Source organism: Zonotrichia leucophrys, chromosome 9 (assembly GCF_028769735.1).
Source record: "Zonotrichia leucophrys gambelii isolate GWCS_2022_RI chromosome 9, RI_Zleu_2.0, whole genome shotgun sequence".
NCBI classification, from domain to species: Eukaryota; Metazoa; Chordata; class Aves; order Passeriformes; family Passerellidae; genus Zonotrichia; species Zonotrichia leucophrys.
Genome location: NC_088179.1, coordinates 15,538,791 through 15,545,878, shown reverse-complemented (window position 1 = coordinate 15,545,878; position 7,088 = coordinate 15,538,791).

The window sequence follows — 7,088 nt, the reverse complement described above, 5'->3', positions numbered from 1 at the left end:
TTCCCGGGCCCTGGTGATTAATAGAAATTTGTTTACGGGAATAACCACCGCAGGTCACAGTGCCCTCGGTCCGCCGGTGCAGTTGCTCGGAGCTACTGATTCCAGCCCAGGCGAGCCCACGGAGCGGCCGCCTTGGACGCAAAGTGCCCGGGTGCTGCCTTTATTTTCATTTCTCAGCTGAGCTCTTGAGCCGAAACATTTTAAAGCAAGGAGGTTGGGCGGCGGGGAGGGGGGGTAATAAATTAGGAAGAAAGCCCTTCTGCTAATACGACTCGTCATTAAAAATAGCCCGGTGGCAAGACAGGGATGGTACTCCCGAGACACTCGAGGTGGTACAAATATGCTGGAGAGACGGCTTCCCTGTAGTTAAAATGCGCTGTGGGATTCCCAGGGAGCGAGCGCGGCTGGAGCTGTGTGACTTGTGCGACTCCGATCCCGGCTCTGCAAGTGACCCAAGGAGGGACGGACCCAAAGTGGCAATTCTGTTTCGGGATTTTGATTTGGTTTTTTTTGGTTTTTTTTTTTGTTTTTTTTTTTTTTTTTTTTTTTTTTTTGTTTTGTTATTTTTCCCCAGCAATGAAACCCAAAGGAAAGGGGTTGTTGGGAGCGACAGATCTGTTCTGTTTGTCATTTCTCTGCAGTGCGTGACGCTTTCGCTTTAGCCGGAGCCCAGCGAGCCCAGCGCCCGCGGGACGCTCGGGAGCAGCAGCGGCAGGGCTGCCGCTTGGGGGATTTTTGGTGGAGACCCGAGGTCGAGCACAGCTTCCGTTCAAGTAGCACTCTTACGGGGGAGATTTCTCACTCTGCCCGGCCACGGCCAAGCCGGGCTTGCATCAGAGTTTCCATCCTAACCCGCCTCGTTGCAGGGACATAGGGAGCAGCCAGCAGCATCTCTTTCGGACTGGGAGATGAGAGGCCTGGGCGCCTTTGCTGAGGTTTTGGCCTTTCTGCTCTGGTGTCATACTTTCTCCTACTCCCTCGCTGTCACTCAGGGCCTGGCTGCAGCTACCCACGGGCTCTTGCCACCCGCCTCTGTTCCCCACTGCTCCCCCAAAACCAGCAGCGGTCCCTGTGCTGCCTCGCTGGGGACTTGAGAGAGCTGGGGATGGAGTAATTTTCCGGGGAGCCCTCTCCCACCATTAGCCAGAGGAATCTTTGCTGAGTGCGGCCTTGATATCCTCTTCCCTTGCCTGTCCCAGCTCTGGGGACCTGCACGGCAGCCGCTGGCCGTGGTGGTGTCTGCCAGGGTGGCAGTGTCCCGGTGGGACAGCTTCCCCTGCCTCTGCAAGCGACAGCAAGCGTTTTCTCTTTGGGGGACAACGGTGGCCCTGTGGTGGGGAGGGTGGCTGGTGGGAGTGTGCAAAGCCACCAGCAGCCCCATGTCGGCTGTGGGACGTTTCTCAGCGGCTCTGGGCTCAGTGTGACTCCTGCACACCCACGAGGTGCCTGTGTGGCACGTGGAGGAGCAGCAGCTCAGCCCTGCCTGTGGGAGGCTGTGGCAGCCCCGCTGGGGGGGGCTCAGCCCCATGCACCCCTCTCTCAAAAAGACCCTCCACGCTGCAGAGAGCTCCTCACCCAGGCAAGGGTTTGAACCCCCCAGTGCCACCCCTCAAAGTGGTGGCAGTGCTGGCACAGGGGTGATGCTGTTGGGAAATGGTCCCCCTTGGAGCTGGCAGGGGTATTTCTGGTCGTGCTGGAGCAGCTCCAAGGAGCAGGAGCAGAGGCAGGAACAGTGCTGGGCATTGCCACAGGTGCCTCACACCCTCCCACGGACTGTCCCTCTCCAGCTTCTTCATGTCCTCCCCTGGCAAAGCTCCTGGGATGAAAAACAACCCCTCTGCCTGTGTGCTGGCGTGCAGGGCACAGAGCAGTGTGAAATTATTCAGCCATCCCTGGGAGCTGCCCTTGGGTGCTGAAGGGCCTCGGAGCTGGAGGTGCTACTTGGCAGTGAGGGGAGTCCCCGGGCTCGGGTCGTTTCCCTCCAGGGGACACAGAGCAGGTTTTTATGGTATATCGAGGCCAGCGCATATTTTTCCCAGGTGAACCGCACCCTTGGAAAGAAGTGCCTTGTCTTCTACAAAACACTGCTTAAATAAACAGTACCCCACTATAATTTTTTCTTTTGAAATTAACTCCTTCAGGCCATAAGGCTTCCCCATCTTCACACAAAAATAACTGCCAGGACTTTTAAATGGAGAAAAAAAAAAACGCGTCTAAGAGAGAAAAGTTTAGCCTGACAGAGGAGAGCCTGTGAAGCTCTCTTCTTCCCCGTGGCTCTCGAGGATGGGTTTCAGGGACAGCCTGCTCATTTTGGAGCTGGGTGCCACTGCATGAATGTTACTTAAAAAGAGTTTTGTGCATATTAATGCGAATGCAGCGAGGCCAGGCTGCGCAGGGACAGCCGAGTCCCTGCCTGAATTCAGCTATCTTGTTTTCTAATCTAACCTACTTTTTTTCTTTTGCCTTTTTTTTTTTTTTTTTTTTTTTGTCAGAGGCCAGTGCTTTGCAGGAACCTGTTCTCAGTGCAATCTCAGAGCTTTTTGTGGGTGTCTGATTTCTGTAACACGTTTTGGTTTCCAGTATGAATGTAATGTACAGAGAGCATCATGACATTGCTCTAGGTGTATGTGATCTTATCTACCTGACATTTAAGGTTTGTTTAAACCGTCCAATTCATCTGATTTGCATAAAAATCACATGATTTTACTTTTTTTCCTCCTTTTTTTTTCATGCATCATCATAACAAACTACTAAGGTTTACCAGGCTGTTTTATGTCTGTCAGCATGAACACGGGGCCCGTTTCTCTCATCTTCATTCCTCCCCGATGGATGTTGAGGATGTAAAAGGTGGCACTTGGAGGGGACTTGTGAGTGCAGCCTGCCATTGAAATCCTTAATAAGCAATTATGTACAGTTTAACTTCCCAGAAAACAAAGCAGCTGAGCATGCATGCCATGCAGTTGTTGGTAATTTAAATAGTTGAGACTTCTTTTTATTGATAAGAAAACTCCTCTGGAACAGCCCCCCGATCCCAACAGGCTCCCCCTGCTGCAGCCGTCCTCATTACAAAACAAGGCCGCAATTAAAATAAACTCCAAGAGCTAAACAAACTGCTGCCTCTCGCTGGTCATGTGTTAGCTTTAGCCTTTAACGAAGAACAAAATGTTTTCTTGGGTATGGGAAGAGGCATGGGCTCCGACCGGGAGGAGAAGAGGGAGCAGCAGCTGGGCCTATGGGAATGGCAGGCAGTGGGGTGCTGCAATGCTCATCGGGGCTCCTTTCTCTTGCTTTCTTTTTATTTTTTTCTTGATGTGAATTTGAGTGTTTGCGTTCTAACTCGGTCTTTACTGCAAGGGAAAGGGCTGGAAGTGGAAAAACTTGAATGTTGTGGTAAAAGCTGGCTGTCCCAGCATGCGCTGGGCACACCTGAGTACACCTATCCCTCGCCCGGCCTGGCTCCCACTGAGCCCACCGGCCACAAGCCCCCGGCCCAGTCTGTGTCACTCCCTTTGCAGAGGCTTTAGGTGACTGCAGATACCCCTTGGCATGTGCCAGCATCTGGGTGGGTACTGGGACGGGAAGCACAGGGTGCCCTGGAGGACAGGACCAGAGGGACGAAGTCTGGATGGAGGGAGGGACAGCCAGGGCCTGTGGAGTGGAGTGTGGCAGGCCAGCCCTCAGTGCCTCCATGCCATGCCATGGCTCCCCTCACGGCCTGAGAACACGTTTTAGCCCCCATGCTGTGTCCAGGCGTCCTGTTTGGGATGCTGAATCACCCTCAGAGGAATACTCTGCAAGAAGAACTGCTCTGATGATGGAGGGGTGTACATCCACCCTGTGCGCACGTCAACCCCCAGGATAATATTCTGGCAAAATTGCCCAAATAACTGGCATATCTGCTTGGTGCCAGGAGACAGTGTAGACTTGCCTGTCAAAAATTACTTTCTTGCCACATAGGAGCAAGATATCTGCCTGTCTCCTGCCTGATCTCCCAAACTGGCTGAGCATAAACAGCAGTTCTCAGAAGGTGGGTAAGGACTGTCCTCATTCCACTGAGCACTCACAGCCCCACATCAGTTCTGCCCCATCTTAGATTTAAAAGGAAAATTCATCCCAAAGTTTTCGAGCTGCAAATAATTACCTCCCACCCTGGACCCAGTCGATTTTTAACCAGTTATGGACCAAAGCCCGTCCGTGCCTTAGTGGGGCTGTGCCGAGTAAGGAGCCTCCTGGCAGGGGATGTGGTGGGGCAAGCCCAATTCCTTGCTTGTCCCCAAATCTTGTCATCCTGGCACCCACCAAACTGAAGTGTGTGACCAGTGGAAGCTGAAAATCCCTGTCCCATGGCTGAGCAGCACTACTGACCTCTTTTCTTTTCAGCAGATCTGTCAGCGTTCAGACATTACAATGAAAAAAACCTCGCTAAACCCTACAGATACTTCTCTGATTAGGAGTTGTGCTGAGGTAGTTCAAACCAAATGTGTAAGTTGCTTTGTTGGGGAAAAAAGTGATAAAAAGAATAAAAGGCAGTGCTTGCTTTGAATGGTTTATAATATTATTTATTACTCCTACGTCTCAGAGAATCTTGCAGATACCTGACATTAAAAATCAGCAGAGAGACTAAGAAGAAGGACAATGCCTCAAACTTTTAGAGGCACAAGCACATTGTAATTAAGAGAGAGATTTGCATTGACCCTGATTGTTTTGAAACAGGCCTCTAAAGTTCAGGCTAAACTAGCCTGGTTTATTTCTGTTTTTCCTTTAATAACTCCCCGGACTCTCAGCCAGTAGAGTACCATGTGAATTTCAATTTCTCTCTTCAAATAAAACATCAACGTAATTTTTATATTCTTTGAAATGATCTGTGCAATTTTGTTCACGGAAACTCTTTGATTTAGACTTAAAGGATTTAGTGACTGGATAGGAGGGTATCTGGAAGTAATGGTGAAAATGGTGATTATTTGTTTTACTGCCTTCTGGAATTCTTTTATTTCTCCGTACTATCTCTAAAAGCATGTCTGGCAGTAACAAGCTGTCTCTAAAAAGAATTCAATTAAATGTATTGCCAACAGAATATTTTATAATTTTTATACCAGTAGTTAGAGTGTTAAATAATATATTAGTAGATTTATAGACTACATTTAGGTATGACTATGAATAGCTGCAGTAAAAACTCAGAATATTCATGTAAAAAGGGAGGGGAGGAAGTTTGGTTTCTGGGGTTTAAGATTTTTTTCTCCTCGTCCTTATTTGAGTTTCAGTTTTGGGACTTAAAAAGAATTAGATTTTCACATCTTTTTTTCTGTTATTCTCGAATGACAAGAAAAAGTCAGCTATTTTTTGAGACAAAAATTCCCGTGAGATTTCTCCTTGTTTTAAATAATTAAATATTAAAGGAGTAAGAAAGAAGCAGGCAGATCCTACGATATGGACATGAATCAAATGGGATATTTATTTGCATAGGTGCATGGCAAATAGGAAAAAATCGATCCCGAAGCTGTATGAAATTGCCAGTTACTCCATTACAGTGTTACAAATAGATTATTGCCCATAAGAATGTAACTCTTAATGTACTAAAAATAATTTAATGCTAGGATTATATTTATTTAATTTGGTAAATGACAAATATATTTTTGATTCCTATAAAGCAGAAATAAACCATCTCCCAGGAACTGGGAGCTAAACCCAACTGCTCCCCCCACCCCTCCTATTTTTTAATTGACTTTTTTTTCTTTTTTTTTTTTTTCTTCTTGTTTTCTTTTTTCTTTCCAAAGTCTCATCGGCTCTTCTGAATTTTGCAGTTCATTTCTCATTCCTTCTCCCTCAATAAAAATACTTTTCATCAGAAAACTTGATACTTTTTTCCTTCCTAGCCTCCCTGCGAATTGCCTCTCTCCCTCCAGACAAGTTTCGAGGATCAACAAGTTAACCTTCCCAAAGATTACAAAGGTACAAGTGGGCTGCTTAAGAGGTGAATCATTAAACGTAAGGTGAAGAATACGGCTGCAGAAGGTTTCAATTAAAGTGACAGTCGAGGCAGCCTTTGCCTGCCCGGGAAGGTTTGCTTTTATTGTCAGAGCCGTGCTGGGAGCTGCGTCCATCCCAGGCAGGGAGGTTTGGTTCCCAGTGTCTGCATTCTGCATTCCCAGGTCTGCTGCTGCCCCAGTCCTCACTCCTGAAACAACTCCACCGGTTTCAGCGTGATAAATTTGACTGTGACAGCATTAAAATTTGGGAAAGGAGCCAGATCTCCTTTATGTCCCAGTCAGGCTGGAATCAAGGAGCCCACCTTGGAACTGCCTTCACCCAATGCTCCTCATTACCACGTCCTGAGGAAGAGCCCACAACCTTCTCCATTCCTTCCCCAAATCCTGCTTGCTCCTACTTATTTTTATGTTTTTAAAGTAGTTTTGGTTTAATATCACAGTATATTTAAGGAGCAGCCCCAGGGTGGAGGGAGAAATGTGAGATCCTTGCCTGGTGATGGAAATCCTGCCCCGCTGCTGCCTTGTCCCCACATCCCTGCGTCTGCTCGGCATGGGGCACCCCTAGTCCTCCTGCCAAATGTCTCGTGGATGCCCAGGGGCTGTTTGCCCTGACACAGAGCCTGAGTCCATGCACAGAGGGTAATGCAAGACAACCAGTCCACGGGCAACTGCCCCGCATGGAGGTCCCGTGTGCTTGGAAGCAGTACGTGCAATGCTGGGCTTTTTCTTCCTGGCTTTTTGGAGTACAGACAGCACGGTGGTGAGGCAGGAGGTAGAAAGGGCACAGGCTAGATATTGTCCTGACATGGAGCAATGTTGTGACACTTTTTGGCACTTTGCTGATTCAAATTTTAAGTATTTCTGAGTTTTACATTTTGCTCTGACATGTTCCCATGTTGCAGCCCCGAGTGTGGATGATATCTTCGCCACAAGGATGCTCCAGCGATTGGGTTAATTCCCTCCTACTAATTCCTTACATAATCATGTGGGCTCAGATCCTCAAAAGTATTTGTGTGCCTGCCTCCCTTGGAAATCAGAGAGTTTAATTGTCTGCTAAAATTATTGTGTTTTGTTTTGAAAGCAGAGCAGGAAATAAACTTG